General features: G+C 48.3%; 1 long non-coding RNA gene across 1 annotated transcript in view; it reads right to left on the reverse strand.

The window, feature by feature from the left end:
* The window catches only part of LOC134736042 (uncharacterized), a 47,526-nt gene extending 33,950 nt beyond the window's left edge, over positions 1-13,576 (reverse strand). The window contains exon 1 of the long non-coding RNA XR_010119743.1: positions 13,453-13,576. This is a non-coding gene — a long non-coding RNA (uncharacterized lncRNA). The remainder of the gene's footprint in view (positions 1-13,452) is intronic.
* Between the last annotated feature and the right edge of the window lie 3,613 nt (positions 13,577-17,189).

Raw genomic sequence — 17,189 nt, forward strand, 5'->3', positions numbered from 1 at the left:
ATAAAAAGAAAGTTAGGACTCAGTGCCAGCATGCTGGCTCACACCTATAATAGCACTTTGGGAGGCCGAGGTTGGAGGCTCACTTGAAGGCCAGAAGTTTGAGACCAGCCTGAGCAACATATTGACATCCTGTCTATAAAGAAATTATTTTATTTATTTTATTGAAATTTCATTTCAGACAGGGTCTCACTCTGTCACCCAGGCTGGAGTGCAGTGGCGCAATCTCGGCTCACTGCAGCCTCGACATCCCGGGATCCGGTGATCCTCCCAGCTCAGCCCCCTGTGTAGCTTGGACCACAGGTGTATGCCACCACCCCCAGCTAACTTTGTATTTCTTGTAGACATAGGTTTTTGCCATGTTGCCCAGGCTGGTCTCGAACTCTTGGGCTCAAGTGATCCTCCCACCTCGGCCTCCAAAAGTGCTGGGATTACAGGCATGAGCCACTGCACCCAGCCAAAAACATTTTAAAAACACCTAGCCAAGCGTGGTGGCACAGGCCTATAATCCTAGCTGCTCACATGGCTGAGGCAGGAGGATTGCCTGAGCCCAGGAGTCTGAGACTGCAGTCAGCTAGGATTACACCACTACCCTGCAGCCAGGACAACAGAGCAAGATCCTGTGTCTAAAATAAATTAATTAATAAAAGTTAGAAATCAGTGCTTGCAAGAAATTTAGCGTCTTCATTCATTCATTCATTTTCCACAGTTATCAAATGTCTGCTCTGAGCTAGGGTCCACTCTAACAGGGCCCAATACAATAACAACCAGTGTCCACAGAAATAGCAAGCGCTCAGCTTCCTTCTCTCCTGCCTCTTAATTTCAAAATCTTTTGCTCACACACATCCGTGTCACACGCGTCCGTGTGGAGAGAGTCCACTGACAGGCTTTGTGTGAACAACAAGGCTGTTGATTTGACCTGGGTGCAGGTGGGCTGGGTCCGAAAAAAGAGTTAGCAAAGGGTGGCGGGATTGTCATTAGTTCTTATGGGTTTGGGATAGGCGGTGGAGTTAGGAGCAATTTTTTGTGGGCAGGGGGTGGATCCGACAAAGGACATTATCAAGGGTGGGGAGAATATTACAAATTACCTCCTTTTTTTTTTTTTTTTTTTTTTTTTTTTTTTTTTTTTTTTTTAGAGACGGAGTCTCACTCTGTCCCCCCAGGCTGGAGTGCAGTGGCTCGATCTCGGCTCACTGCAAGCTCCACCTCCCGAGTTCACTCCATTCTCCTGCCTCAGCCTCCCGAGTAGCTGGGACTACAGGCGCCCACCACCACGCCTAGCTAATTTTTTTGTATTTTTAGTAGAGACGGGGTTTCACCATGTTAGCCAGGATGGTCTCGATCTCCTGACCTCGTGATCCACCCACCTCGGCCTCCCAAAGTGCTGGGATTACAGGTGTGAACCACCACACCCAGCCTACAAAGTACCTTCTTAAGGGCGGGGGAGAATATTACAAAGTACCTTCCCAAGGCTGAGGAGGCTGTATCGTACAAAGTACATTCACAAGCACGGGGGAATATCACAAAGTACATTATCGCAAGGGCGGGGAGCGTGTGTTGTCACAAAGTCAACTGATCAGTAAGGGTGGAGCAGGAACAGATCACGATGGTGGAATGCCATTTTTTGGGGATCTTCAGTTGCTCCAGGCCATCTGGATGTGTACGTGCAGGTCACAGGGGTTACCATGGCTTAGCTTGGGCTCAGAAGCCTGACAATCAGTCCACAAAGGAGCTGTCCAAGGCTGTGTCAGTGGCGTGGAAAACAAGATGTATGGAGATTTTACAGACCAGCATTGGGTCTTCAGCTGTCCTAGACACCTGGGGACGCCTGAAAGGCTGGAAATGCACTGTTTGTAAGAAAAAGCCTTTGAGAGGCAAATGCATCCCTAAGCAGTAACATGAAGTTGGAAGAGGATACACAGAGGAGTTTAGGGATGGAAGAAAGTTTAAAGTGGGTGACAAAGGCCTGGCGCAGTGGCTCACGCCTGTCATCCCAGCACTTTGGGAGGCCGAGGCAGGCAGATCACCTGAGGTCAGGAGTTCGAGACCAGCCTGGCCAACGTGGTGAAACCCCATCTCTACTAAAAATAAAAAAAATATATATAGCTGGACGTGGTGGCGGGCACCTGCAGTCCCACCTACTTGGGAGGCTGAGGTAGGAGAATGACTTGAACCTGGAGGCAGAGGTTGCAGTGAGCCGAGATCGCACCACTGCACTCCACACTGGGCAACAGAGCGAGACTCCATCTCAGAAAAGAAACATAAACAAATGGCTGAGAAGGAGCAGAGACTCCTCCGAAGGTCCTGCCACCCCCCGCCTCGAGGCATGGAAATAACAAGAAAAATTGTGAGTTTCTTCAAGAGAGATTCTGGGCACCTAGCTAGCCCTGCAACCAGCCATTCGGGGAGTGAATGAATAACACAGTAAACAACCAAATAGTAACTTAAACAATAGCCACCCCTAGTAAGCCAGAGTCATAAGATGTTTGATTCCCCGTAGAAACAAAAGAAAACATAATGATATATGTGTCTGAGTTGTTTTTGTTTTTCTTTCTTCTTTGTTTGCTTGTGAGATGGAGTCTCGCTCTGTCGCTCAGGCTGGAGTGCAGTGGCGTGATCTCTGCTCACTGCAATCTCCACCTCCCAGGTTCACGCCATTGTCCTGCCCCAGCCTCCTGAGTAGCTGGGACTACAGGCGCCCGCCACCACACCCAGCTAAGTTTTTGTATTTTTTTAGTAGAGACGGGGTTTCACAGTGTTAGCCAGGCTGGTCTCGAACTCCTGACCTCATGATCTGCCTGCCTCGGCCTCCCAAAGTGCTGGGACAACAGGAGTGAGCCACTGCACCCGGCTGTTTATTTGTTTTTGAGATAGAGTCTCAGTCTGTTGCCCAGGCTGGAGTGCAGTGGTGCGATCTCAGCTCACTGCAAACTCCACCTCCCGATTTCAAATGATTCTCCTGCCTCAGCCTCCCAAGTAACTGGGATTACAGGTGCCCGCCACCACGCCCGGCTAATTTTTGTATTTTTAGTAGAGACAGAGTTTCACCATGTTGGCCAGGCTGGTCTCAAACTCCTGACCTCAGGTGATCCGCCCGCCTCGGTCTCCCAAAGAGAGCCTGCCCCAAAGACAGGTTATACCTGTCTTAGCCTTTTCCTGCTCACAGGCCAGTGCCCAGAAAGCCTCATTCATGTTGCCGGAAATGAAAATCATCTCTCTCAGCTTCAAAAACAGAGGAGCCAGAGGGGGTGAAAAGCGAAGTCGCCGGCACGCCCCGCGGGCTGCGGTGAATGAAATGTCAGGTTTCCAGGTGTAAAACGGTCCCCTGCGGACATCAGAAACAACCTTTCCACTCCTCAGCCTGCAAATGCTCAATTAGACAAACGGAAACTTGTGGCAGCTTTTATCTTTCTCTTTAATGGTCATCGAACGTCATGGCCTTTGATTTTAAAAGTCCAGGACCTGACTTTCATCCCTGGAGATGCCCCAAGAAAGATAAAAATCCTGTAATCCATGCCCGCGAAAGCACGCCAATTCACCAGGCACAGAAATAATGAATTTCTCTAAATTATTATTATCATTTGAGACGGAGTTTCGCTCTTGCTGCCCAGGCTGGAGTGCAATGACGTGACCTCAGCTCACCCCAACCTCTACCTCCTGGGCTCAAGCGATTCTCCTGCCTCAGCCTCCTGAGTAGCTGTAATTACAGGCGCCCACCACCACACCTGGCTAATTTTGTATTTTCAGTAGAGATGGGGTTTCTCCATGTTGGTCAGGCTGGTCTCGAACTCCTGACCTCAGGTGATCCGCCCGCCTCAACCTCCCAAAGTCCTGGGATTACAGGTGTGAGCCACCACCCCCAGCCGAATTTCTCTAAATTATAAAGCACAGAAGGCAGAAACCGCCATGGACAGGTTTGTTCAAGAGTTCTCAGAGCTCCACACTCAGCCCGGGAACATTTTAGAGAATGCTTGATAAACAGGAGGAATCATCAATTCATGACCCTATGAATGAAATGACCCCATTGTCTTCCCTAATCAAGGCACTGTCTTGGGTTAGGTCCCTGTACTGGGTTAAAACGTGCCCCCACTCACCCTACCAAAAAAAAAATTCACATCTACCCAGAACCTCAGAGTGTGTCCTTAATTGTAAGTAGGGTCTTTCTACATGTGATATAGTGAAGGATCTTGAAACATGATCATCTTGCATTTAACTTGGGTCCTAAATCCACTGACAGGCATCCTTCTAAGAGACACAAGAGGAGACACAGACACAGAGGAGAAAACCACGTGGAGATGGACACAGAGACTGGAGTGATGCGGCCACAAGCCCAGGGACACCTGGAACCCCCAGGAGCTGGGAGAAGCAGGAAGGACCCTCCCCAGACCCTCTGGAGGGAGCTGCATAGAGTTGAAGTGGACTGTAGTTCAATCCACTTTCTAGGACTTGTGGTCCCAGAAAGATCTGTCCACATCCCATTATCCACAAGCTGCAATGGGACATTATTTGGAAATAGTGTCTTTGTAGATGTGATTACTTAAGTATCTAGAGATGAGGTCATATGGAGTTAGGGTGGACGCTAAATGCAATGACAGGTGTCCTCCTAAGAGACAGAAGAAGGGACACAGACACAGAGGAGAAGGCCACGTGGAGACGGAAGCAGAGACTGCAGTGATGCAGCCACAAGCCCAGGGACACCTGGAACCCCCAGGAGCTGGGAGAGGCACGATGGACCTTCCTCTAGGGCTTTCAAAAGGAACTGGATGCAATTGAAGTGGATTGAACTACAATCCAGCAAAAGCTACCTGGCAATGCTTCATGCATGGTCCCTCTCTGCATCTTGAAAGCCAGCTGCAGAGCCTCTTCCAATCTCTCTGCCTCTGACCATGCTACCTCCTCTTCTAAGGACCCTGTGAAGACACTGGGCCCACCCAATCATGCAGGATCATGTCCCGTCTCCAGATCCTTAGCTTCATTGCACCTGCAACATTCATTTTGCCATGTGAGGTCACATGTTCACAGGTGCAGGGATCCAGGAATTAGGATGTGGCCATCGTCATGGGTGTTATTTTCCCTACCCCCATACCCCAATCCGAGGAAGGAAGGATAGCTCTGAAGTCAGTGATTACAGCAAGATTACCACCTACCCTTGAAAACATCAAATGTATTGACTTTAGAGGTTGCGGGGGACTATTTCCTCAAGTCCAAAGACACAGACACAAGGGGTCCTTGACAAACCCCATCATCCTTGTGTTTTGGAGGGTTTTGTTTGTTTTATTGAGACGGGGTTTCGCTCTTGTTGCCCAGGCTGGAGTGCAGTGGCATGATCTCGGCTCACTGCAACCTCTGCCTCCTGGGTTCCAGGGATTCTCTTGCCTCAGCCTCCCGAGTAGCTGGGATTACAGGCACCTGCCATCATGCCCAGTTAATTTTTGGATTTTTAGTAGAGACAGGGTTTCACCATGTTGACCAGGCTGGTCTTGAATTCCTGACCTCAAGCAATCCACCCACATTGTCCTCCGAAAGTGCTGAGATTGCAGGTGTGAACCACCATGCCCTGCCAGCTTTAATGTTAATAGCTGCATTTGTGGTATTTGAATATGTGTTTTTGTTAACCTGACCTGCAATTCCCTAGAGCATTTTTTAAAAGCCTGCTTTATCAAATCTGAAGTTGTACAGAAAACAGCGATCTTTCTGGTACTTGCTGGAGGTGTTGTATTTTTTTTGTTGCTGTTAATGTCTCTCAAACTGCCACATGAATGCACCACTTTAAAAGGATTGAATAGTCAAATGTTCATCAAAGCAAAATACAAATACTCCTTGACCTAAAATGGCTTACGTCCTGATAAACCCATTGTAAGTTGAAAAGATCCTTACTTGAAAAGGCATTTAATACAGCTAGCCTTCCAAACATCATCGCTTAGCCTGCCTTAAAATACAGTACTCACATTTGTCTACAGTTGGGCAAAACCACCTAACACAAAGACTATTTTAGAATACAGTATTGACTCTCTCATGTAATTTATTAAATACTGTGCATAATATCAATTTTTTGTGTGTTTGTTTTGAGATGAAGTCTCTGTCTGTTGCCCAGGCTACACTGCAGTAGCGTGATCTCGGCTCACTGCAACCTCCACCTCCCAGGTTCAAGCGATTCTCCTGCCTCAGCCTCCCAAGTAGCTGGGATTATAGGCGCCCGCCACCAGGCCTGGCTAATTTTTGTATTTTTAGTAGACACGGGGTTTCACCATGTTGGCCAGGCTGGTCTCAAACTCCTGACCTCAGGTGGTCTGCCTACCTTTTAAAAATTGAAAAAAAAAAAAAAAAAAAGAGAGAGAGTCTGTCTCTGGAGTGCAGTGGCTGGAGTGCAATGGCACGATCTCAGCTCACTGCAACCTCTGCCTCCCGGATTCAAGTGATTCTCATGCCTCAGCCTCCTGAGTAGCTGGGATGACAGGCACTTGCTACCAGGCCTGGCTAATTTTTTTAAATATTTTTAGTAGAGACAGGGTTTCACTATGTTGGTCAAGCTGGTCTCGAACTCCTGACCTCAAGTGATCCACCTGCCTCATCCTCCTAAAGTGCTGGGATTACAGGCATGAGCCACCACACAAAGCCTGAATAAAGAAGAGATGCACCTCTGACATCCAGCCTGATTCAGGCTAGGCTGGAGATCAAAGACTCAGAAAAAGAGCCCGATGTTCTCAGAGGACCCCATCCAGGTCTCCAGAATGGAAAAATCCTCGCTGGGGGGTTTAAAGTGGAAACCCAGGTGGGATGGAGGTGATTCTGCCCAGAGGGTCCCCACTGCCCAACCAGGTTTGAGAGCCTGTACTTGCAACAAGCAAGGGGTCCACAGTTGGGATTTGGAGGTCCCTGCCAAATATATTCCTGTTGCAAAAGAGAGAAAGTGAGAGAGACAGAGAGAAAGAAAGAAAGGAGAGAGAGAGAGAGAGAACAGAAGGAAGGAAGGAAGGAAGGAAGGAAGGAAGGAAGGAAGGAAGGAAGGAAGGAAGGGCTGTTTGACATGATGGATGTGCTATTAATCATCTCATTATAGGTTATATGGATCTGATCATTAATTATACATTGATCATTATACGTTATAAGGATCTGATAATTATACACTATATGCATAGAAACATCACTATGTATCCCATGAATATGTGCAATTTTTCTCAATTAAAAGAATAAAATAAGGCCGGGTGTGGTGGCTCACGTCTGTAATCCCAGCACTTTTGGGAGGCCGGGCAGATCACGAGGTCAGGAGTTTGAGATCAGCCTGACCAACATGGTGAAACCCCATCTCTACTAAAAAAAAAAAAAAAAAAAAAAATATATATATATATATATATATATATATATATATACAAAAAAAAATTAGCTGGGCGTGGTTGCGCTTGCCTGTAATCCCAGCTACTCAGGGGGCTGAGGCAGGAGAATCGCTTGAACCCGGGAGGTGGAGGTTGCAGTGAGCCGAGATCGCACCACTGCAGTCAAGCCTGGGCAACAGAGCAAGACTCTGTCTCAAACAAATAGATAAATAAATAAATAAAAGAATAAAATAAAATAAATTTTTTTAAAAGCACAGAATTTGTATAACTCATTCTGACAAATAAAAGTCACCTTTTTTTAAATTTAATAAATGGAGATGGGGTCTTGCTATGTTGCCCAGGCTGGTCTCAAACTCCTGGGCTCAAGTAATTCTCCCACCTCGGCATCCCAGAGTGCTGGGATTACAGGCATGAGCCACTGTATACGGCTTAAAAGTCACTTTTTTTTTTTTTTTTTTTAATACAGAGTCTCGCTCTGTTGCCCAAGCTGGAGTGTAGTGGCCCTATCTCGGCTCACTGCAACCTCCGCCTCCCAGGCTCAAGCAATGCTCCTGCCTCAGCCTCCCGAGTAGCTGGGACTACAGGCACCCGCCACTATGCCCAGCTAATTTTTGTATTTTTATTATAGACAGGGTTTCACCATGTTGGCCAGGCTGGTCTCGAACTCCTGACCTCAGGTGATCCTCCCGCCTTGGCCTCCCAAAGTGCTGGGGTTACAGGCGTGAGCCACTGCGTATGGCCTGAAAGTCACCCATTTTTAAACAAAAAACAAAAGAACAATGTGACCGAAGAGAACAGCAGTAAATGGCACAGAACTCACTCTGCTGTTTTCACAAACCCTCCACGCCCCGCATCTCACGGGATCCCTGGAAGCTGGTGGTCCCAGATGAATTTGTAAGCTTCCTTCCTGCCTATGCTTCGTTCAAGTGCACGCCGGGGCAAGCCCATTGAGAAGCCAAATTGCTTCTGCCGCTTCCCCTCTAAGCGCTGTTGAAACTTGGCAGCAACGTGCCAGGGGGTACCCCTTTCCACTGTGCAGGCGCTGAGGTGATTCACAGGGTCCGTCACATTCGCACTCAACCCATCTCTGGGCTGTTGTGGGCCCTGTGTGATTGACAGCAGCCTGGCTCTATAGCGGGGTGACTTCAGCTAGACTCAGCCAATAGGGAACAGGAGCAGGGGCGAGGGGGCGGGAAGAGAGAGAAGGCCCTGTGTAATTGACATCCGCCTGGCAGAGAGACAGATGACCTCACCTGGCTAGGTGACTTCAGCTGGGCTCAGTCAATGGGGAGCAGGTGCAGGGGCTAGGGGACTGGAAGAGAAGGCCCTGTGTAATTGACATCTGCCCGGCTCTGATTGACATCACCTGGCTGGGTGACTTCAGCACGGATCAGCCAATGGGGAGCAGGTGCAGGCGCTAGGGGGCGGGAAGAGAGAGAAGGCCCTGTGTAATTGACATCAGCCTGGCTCTGATTGACATCACCCTGGCTGGTTAACTTCAGCTGGGCTCAGCCAATGGGGAGCAGGTGCAGGGGCTAGGGGGCGGGAAGAGAAGGCCCTGTGTAATTGACATCTGCCAGGCTCTGATTGACGTCACCTGGCTGGGTGACTTCATCAGAGCTCAGCCAATGGGGAGCAGATGCAGGCTCTAGGGGGCGGGAAGAGAGAGAGCGAGAGAAGGCCCTGTGTAATTGACATCTGCCTGGCTTTGATTGACATCAACCTGGCAGGGTGACTTCAGCTGGGCTCAGCCAATGGGGAGCAGGCGCAGGGGCTAGGGGGCGGGAAGAGAGAGAGAGAAGGCCCTGTGTAATTGATATCTGCGTGACTCTGACTGACATCACCCTGGCTGGGTGACTTCAGCTGGGCTCAGCCAATGGGGAGCAGGTGCAGGCGCTAGGGGACGGGAAGAGAGAGAAGGCCCTGTGTAATTGACATCAGCCTGGCTCTGATTGACATCACCCTGGCTGGGTGACTTCAACTGGGCCCAGCCAGTGGGGAGCAGGTGCAGGGGCTGGGGGGCGGGAAGAGAGAGAAGGCAAAGAATGGATTCCTTCTCCCCTACCTTTAGCCCTGGGCGTCAGGACTCGATAGAAGAGCCCCTCCCTTGCTCCTTGAGGTCTGGGATTTGCATCAGCCTCCCTGGCGTTTTCTTCTTACTTGATCCGCCCCCCCCTTCTCAGTGACCCCCGTTTTCTCCAAGGCTCTGATGCCACAGAGCAAGGAGTCAATTCGCCGCCTGCACACTGACCTATGTAGGCAGATATTATTATTATATCATTATAATATTTTTATTATTATATTTTTATTTTTATTATTATATTTATATTTCATTTTACTTTATTTTATTTTACTTTATTTTACTTTTTTATCTTATTTTATTTTATTTGGAGACAGAGCCTCGCTGTGTTGCCCAGGCTGGAGTGCAGTGGTGCAATCTCGGCTCACTGCAACCCCCACCTCCCGGGTTCAAGCGATTCTCCTGACTCAGCTTCCTGAGTAGCGGGGATTACAGGCATGCGCCACCAACCCTGGCTAATTCTTGTATTTTTCAGTAGAGATGGGGTTTCTCCATGTTGGCCAGCCTGATCTCGAACTCCTGACCTCAAGCGATCTGCCCGCCTCGGCCTCCCAAAGTGCTAGGATTACAGGCTTAAGTGTCATTTTTTAAGAAGACTCCTTGTTCAAAGAAGTCTGCTGAGCAGTGAGTTTGTGCCAAAACAGCTTGCGAAGCTCCGAGAGGAGAATGTTCGCATTCCCGAACTCGTGTTGGGTCACACGCGGCTGTTGAGAAGACAATGGCACCTGCATCTCAGACCCATCGAGGCTGGACAGGGGTCAGCAAGGTCAGCCCCAGGCCGCTTCCCGTCTGTAAATGGAGTCTTGTGGTGCCCGAGGTCGAGGGTGACGAGGGCCAGATTCCCGGAGATCGTTCATCGGCTCCTGGGAGGTAGGAAGACCTCTGGTGCCGTCCAGGTGCACGCTGGGTGTGAGCACTAATCAGCGAGCCCCCTGGCCTGCAGAGACGGCCTTTCCTCCACCCTCAGGTCACCTGTGAGGAATGCACCTGTGGCCCGAGAAGCCAACATGGCCCAGAGCGCAGGACTCTCTCGGGGCAGGTTGTGCTTTGTCACACCTCAGACGCTTCCCTGCTGTTCCCTCCGCTACCACATCCACCCAGGGCTGAACGCACCAGGCTCCTTGCCACCAGGCCCCACCTGGGACCACACAGAGAGGATCTGCCTGTGCCCCCTCCCCTCACACACACAAATCAGCATGTGCCTATACACATACGCACATGCACATACATGCACACACATATAGATGCACACATGCAGACACACATATACACATACATATGCAAATGCTCACATGCACATACACACACACAAATGCATACAGACACTAACAGGCATACACGCTCATCCATATCTACACACACAAATGCATACATGCACATATGCACAAACACACACAAATGCGTCCAGACACAGGCATACACGTTCACCATATATATACACACATATATGCACATATGCACAAACACTCACACACACAAATGCATACAGTCACTAACAGGCATACACACTCATCCATATCCATATATACACACACAAATGCATACATGCACATGTGCACACATAAACAATTGCATACACACTAGCATGCACACACACGCACACATACACACCCAAATATACACATGCACACATACCCACAAGTGCATACAAACACTAACAGGCATACACACTCATACATATCCATATCTACACACACCCAAATATACACATGCACAAACACACACACAAATGCATACAGGCACTAACAGGCATACATGCTCATCCATCTCCATATATACACACACAAATGCACACATACAGATATGCACAAACACATACACACAAATGCATACTGACACTAATAGGCATACACGCTCATCCATATCCATGTATACACACAGAAATGCACACATGCCCATATGCACACATACACAAACAATTGCATACACACTAGCATGCATACACACACACGCACACATACACACATGCACACCCAAATATACATATGCACAAACACATACCCACAAATGCATACAGACACCAACAGGCATACACACTCATACATATCCATATCTACACACACCAAATATACACATGCACAAACACATACACACAAATGCATACAGACACTAACAGGCATACATGCTCATCCGTATCCATATATACACACACAAATGCAAACATGCACATATGCACAAATACATACACACAAATGCGTACAGACACTAACAGGCATACATGCTCATCTGTATCCACAAATACACACACAAATGCATACATGCACATATGCACAAATGCATACACAACTGCACACACACTAGCATGCATATACACACACGCACACACACACACATACACATGCCACCCAAATATACACATGCACAAACACACTCATGTACAAATACACAATACACATACACACACAGACACAAATACACAAATATAAACACACACATTCACATGCATACACAAACAGGCAAACACACAACAGCCATACATATACAAACGCATATCCACAAAGACACATGCATATGTACAGACACAAACATAACCACAAGCACAGATAACACAGAAACACATACACACACAGACACACGCAGAAACACACACGCATACACACATTCATGAAGCTTTCCACCTCTACCAGTCAGACAACCATATGCACACACATACACATTTCTTAGTTCAGAAAAATAGACCGGGCGTGGTGGCTCATGCCTGTAATCCCAGCACTTTGGGAGGCTGAGGTGGGCGGATCACGAGGTCAGGAGATCGAGACCATACTGGCTAACACGGTGAAACCCCATCTCTACTAAAAATACAAAAAATTAGCCAGGTGTGGTGGCGGGCACCTGTAGTCCCAGCTACTTGGGAGGCTGAGGCAGGAGAATAATGTGAACCCGGGAGGCGGAGCTTGCAGTGAGCAGAGATCACGCCACTGCACTCCAGCCTGGGTGACAGAGCGAGACTCCATCTCAGGAAAAAAAAAAAAAAGCCGGGCGCGGTGGCTCACGCCTGTAATCCCAGCACTTTGGGAGGCGGAGGCGGGCGGATCATGAGGTCAGAAGATCGAGACCATCCTGGCTAACATGGTGAAACCCCGTCTCTACTAAAAATACAAAAAATTAGCTAGGCATGGTGGCAGGCACCTATAGTCCCAGCTATTTGGGAGGCTGAGACAGGAGAATGGTGTGAACCCAGGAGGTGGAGCTTGCAGTGAGCCGAGATTGTGCCACTGCACTCCAGCCTGGGTGACAAAGCGAGACTCCGTCTCAAAAAACAAAACAAAACAAAAAGAAAAAAAAAAGAAAAATAGAAAAACATCTTTAGGAACTAAGTATCACTTGCAAACTGCAAAAAACAAGCAAACAAACAAAACAACTGTGCTGGGGCTTGGATACCACAACTGACAACCTAAATTACTGAGGTAGCAAACTGCCTAGAAGAGGTAGACATTTCCGGCTCTGAAATCAGGACCCGGCCGTGAGAGACACCGCCTGCGTTGTTTTTACAGTTTTATTAGCCACATCCCTCAGGGAATCTCACGGCAGGTCTCAGGAGCTCTCTCTAATCTTCTTAACTTTCTGCGCCTCTCCTCCCCGAGTGCAAACTAATCTTTCTTAATGCAAGAGGACAGGGCAGCTTTGGAAAGGCCGTCACCAGACAGCCAGCGTCCTCATCCTCAGAAGTGGACCTTGGAGAGCTTTGGTGTATGGAAACCTGCTCCCCTGGGGGGTGAAACATTGAAACCCCAACAGACGGTATTACTGAGCTGAGAGCTCATGTTTCTAGAAAAGGCAACAGATGCGGTGTCTGATGATGAAGCTTAATTTGGGATGTGCAGAGCAGGAATTATTTAAACCAGTCCCTTGATGAATTTGTCTTTAAGGAATACGTCCTTTCTCTCACGAGTCACTCAGGCTCCTGGACACCTGCCTGCCAGCCCTCACTGAATCTCCCAGAGGCTCTTCATGTCTGCTGCCTGACAATTTTCTCCAGGGTGTACAAAAGCAGAGGAGAGAGCTCCCCTCCCAGACTGCTGGAGGGACGTGGGGACTTACCGCATGGCTGACGCTCTCAGGTTCCAGCCAGACTTAATGTCCTAAAATGCACCAAGACAGGCAGGCCTGGGTCCAGACGGCCAGGGGAGGGCTGCCAGGGCTCATCTGCAGAGCCCGGAAAGGGAGGAGGTGAACAGAGGAAGGAGGAAGGGTGATGGGGCCTGCAGGGTGTGATATGACCTGAGTTATCGCCTCCCTTTGTGCTGCTGTTGCTTCTTACTGTGGGAAATGCACATTATACACAGTTTGCCATTTTAACGAAGAGACAATTTAGTGCACTGAGCATTTTACACAACCGCCAGCCCTATCTAGTTCCAGAACACCTTCATAACCCCGCAAAAAAACACCCCATACCCATTAAACCATCACTCCCCAATCTCCCTGCTCTCAGCCTTAAGCAATCACCCATCTGCTCTCTGACTCTGCAAACAGTCTTATTCTAGACACTTCATGCAAATGAGATTGTGCCATTTTGCACTTTTGTGCCTGGCTGTTTTTTGTTGTTGCTGTTTCTGTGGTTGTGGTGTTTTTGTTTTCACTGCATTACTTCTACACCAAAGTAATAAATGATGTATTCCGTCAAAGCCTATCAAGGACTCAAAAGAATACAACCTTTTTTTATTTTTTTGAGACGGAGTCTCACTCTGTCGCCCAGGCTGGAGTGCAGTGGCATGATCTCGGCTCACTGCAACCTCCGCCTCCCGGGTTCAAGCGATTCTCCTGCCTCAGCCTCCCGAGTAGCTGGGATTACAGGTAACTGCCACCATGCCCGGCTAAGTTTTTTTGTATTTTTAGTAGAGATGGGGTTTCACCATGTTGGCCAGGCTGATCTCAAACTCCCGACCTCAGGCGATCCACCTGCCTCGGCCGCCCAAAGTGCTGGGATGACAGGCGCGAGCCACCGCACCTGGCCCCCATTTTTATGGTTATTTCTTGATGATATGCGAAACTAGGAGTGGATTATTCATGTGTACTCTTTTTAGATTGTATTAGTCAGGGTTCCTTAGAGGAATAGAACTAATAGAAGATACACACACACACACATATATATATGTATGTATATGTGTATGTATGTGTGTATATATATATATATATATATATAGGAGTTTATTAAGGGGTATTAACTCACACCATCACAAGGTGAGGTCCCACCATAGGTCATCTGCAAGCTGAGGAACCAGGAAGCCAGTCTGAGTCCCAAGGCCGAAGAACTTGGAGTCCAGTGGTCCAGGGCAGGAAGCATCCAGCAAGGGAGGAAGATGGAGGCTGGGAGGCTAAGCCAGTCTAGCCTTTTCACGCTCCTCTGCCTGCTTTTATTCTGGCCACACTGGCAGCTGATGAGATGGTGCCCACCCAGATTGAGGGTGGGTCTGCCTCTCCGAGTCCACTGACTCTGGTGTTATTCTCCTTTGGCAACACCCTCACAGACACACCCAGGAGCAACGCTTTGATTGGATCTTTCAATCGAATCGAGTTGACATTCAGTATTAACCATCACGCCCAGGAAACTCATTCACGGGTCACAATATGTGAAGGTCACTCTAAAATCAGTCTGGCTATAAGAGATATTACCCGGGCCTGGTGTGGTGGCTCATGCCTGTAATCCCAGCACTTTGGGAGGCAGAGGTGGGCAGACCACTTAAGGTCAGGAGTTCGAGACCAGCCTGACCAATATGGTGAAACCCCCATCTCTACTAAAAATACAAAAATAAAGCCAGGCATGGTGGCGCACGCCTGTAGTCCCAGCTACTCGGGAGGCTGAGGCAGGGGAATCGCTTGAACGTGGGAGGCGGAGGTTGCAGTGAGCTGAGATGGGGCCACTGCACTCCAGCCTGAGCAACAGAGCAAGACTCCATCTCAAAATAAAAATAAAAAAAAGAAAGAAAGAACCATAAAAATGGGTAAGCAGCAACCCTGGAGACTGCTCTGTCTACCGAGTAGCCATTCTTTAATTTCTTTACTTTCCCAATAAACTCGCTTTCCGTTTGCTCTACAGACTTGCCCTGAATTCTTTCTTGCGTGAGGTCCAAGAACCCTCTCTTGGGATCTGGATGAGGACCCCTTTCTGGTAACAGAGGGGTGTAGTGAGGCCTGGCCAACCTCCACTTCCCAACATGGCACGAACTTTAAATTTTTTTTTTTTTTTTTTTTTTTTTGAGATGGAGTCTCGGTCTGTCGCTCAGGCTGGAGTGCAGTGGCACAATCTCTGCTCACTGCAACCTCTGCCTCCTGGGTTCAAGCCATTCTCCTGCCTCAGCCTCCTGAGTAGCTGGGATTACAGGTGCCCGCCACCACGCCCAGCTAATTTTTTGTATTTTTAGTAGAGACGGAGTTTCACCGTGTTAGCCAGGATGGTCTCGATCTCCTGACCTCATGATCTGCCCACCTCGGCCTCCCAAAGTGCTAGGATGACAGGTGTGAGCCACCGTGCCCAGCCAACTTTAAATTTAAATTGAAATAATTTCACGTTAAATTTTAGAGTGTCCTGGCCAAGGAGGGAGTCCATTCAGATTTTTATTTTTGCTTTATTTATTTATTATTTTTGCCATGTTGGCCAGGCTGGTGTTGAACTCCTGACCTCGTGATCTGCCCACCTCGGCCTCCCAAAGTGCTAGGATTACAGGCATGAGACACCACGCCTGGCCTTTATGGTTATTTCTTGATGATATGCTAAACAAGGGGTGGATTATCCATGCCTCCCCTTTTTAGACCATATAAGGTAACTTCCTGACGTTGCCATGGCATTTGTAAACTGTCATGGTGCTGGTGGGAGTGTAGCAGTGAGGACCACCAGAGGTCACTGTTGTGGCCATCTTGGTTTTGGTGTGTTTTGGCCGGCTTCTTTCCTGCAACCAGTTTTATCAGCAAGGTCTTTATGATCTGTATCTTGTACCTACCTCCTATCTCATCCTGTGACTTAAAATGACTTAACTATCTGGCAATGCAGCCCAGTAGGTCTTAGCCTCATTTACCTTATATGGTCTAAAAAGGGGAGGCATGAATAATCCACCCCTTGTTTAGCATATCATCAAGAAATAACCATAAAGTCCAGGCGCGATGGCTCACACCTGTAATCCCAGCACTTTGGGAGGCCGAGGCGGGCGGATCACGAAGTCAGGAATTCAACACCAGCCTGGCCAACGTGGTGAAACCCCGTCTCTACTAAAAATACAAAAATTAGCTGGTCGTGGTGGCGGATGCCTGTAATCCCAGCTACTCAGGAAGCTGAGGTAGGAGAATCACTTGAACCCAGGAGGCGGAGGTTGCAGTGAGCTGAGATTGCGCCACTGCACTCCAGCCCGGATGACAAGAGTGAAACTCCATCCAAAAAAAAAAGAAAAGGAAAAAGAGAAAAACATTTGCAGTCTCTTTTCTCAGAAGCCTGCTACCTGGGAGGCTTCATCTGCCTGATAAAACCTTGGTCTCTACAACACCAGCACAAGCCAGACATTCCTTACTAGGGATAATAACTCTTTCAACCAATTGCCAATAAGTATGTTTTTGTTTGTTTGTTTGTTTGTTTGTTTTGAGACAGAGTCTCCACCTGTCGCCCAGGCAGGAGTGCAGTGACGTGATCTCGGTTCACTGCAACCTCCACCTCCCGGGTTCAAGCAATTCTCATGCCTCAGCCTCCCTAGCAGCTGAGATTACAAGTGTGTGCCACCACGCCGTGCTGATTTTTTGTATTTTTAGTAGAAATTGGGTTTCACCATGTTGGCCAAGCTGATCTCAAACTC

The sequence above is a fragment of the Symphalangus syndactylus genome, chromosome X (assembly GCF_028878055.3).
Source record: "Symphalangus syndactylus isolate Jambi chromosome X, NHGRI_mSymSyn1-v2.1_pri, whole genome shotgun sequence".
Taxonomy (NCBI): Eukaryota; Metazoa; Chordata; class Mammalia; order Primates; family Hylobatidae; genus Symphalangus; species Symphalangus syndactylus.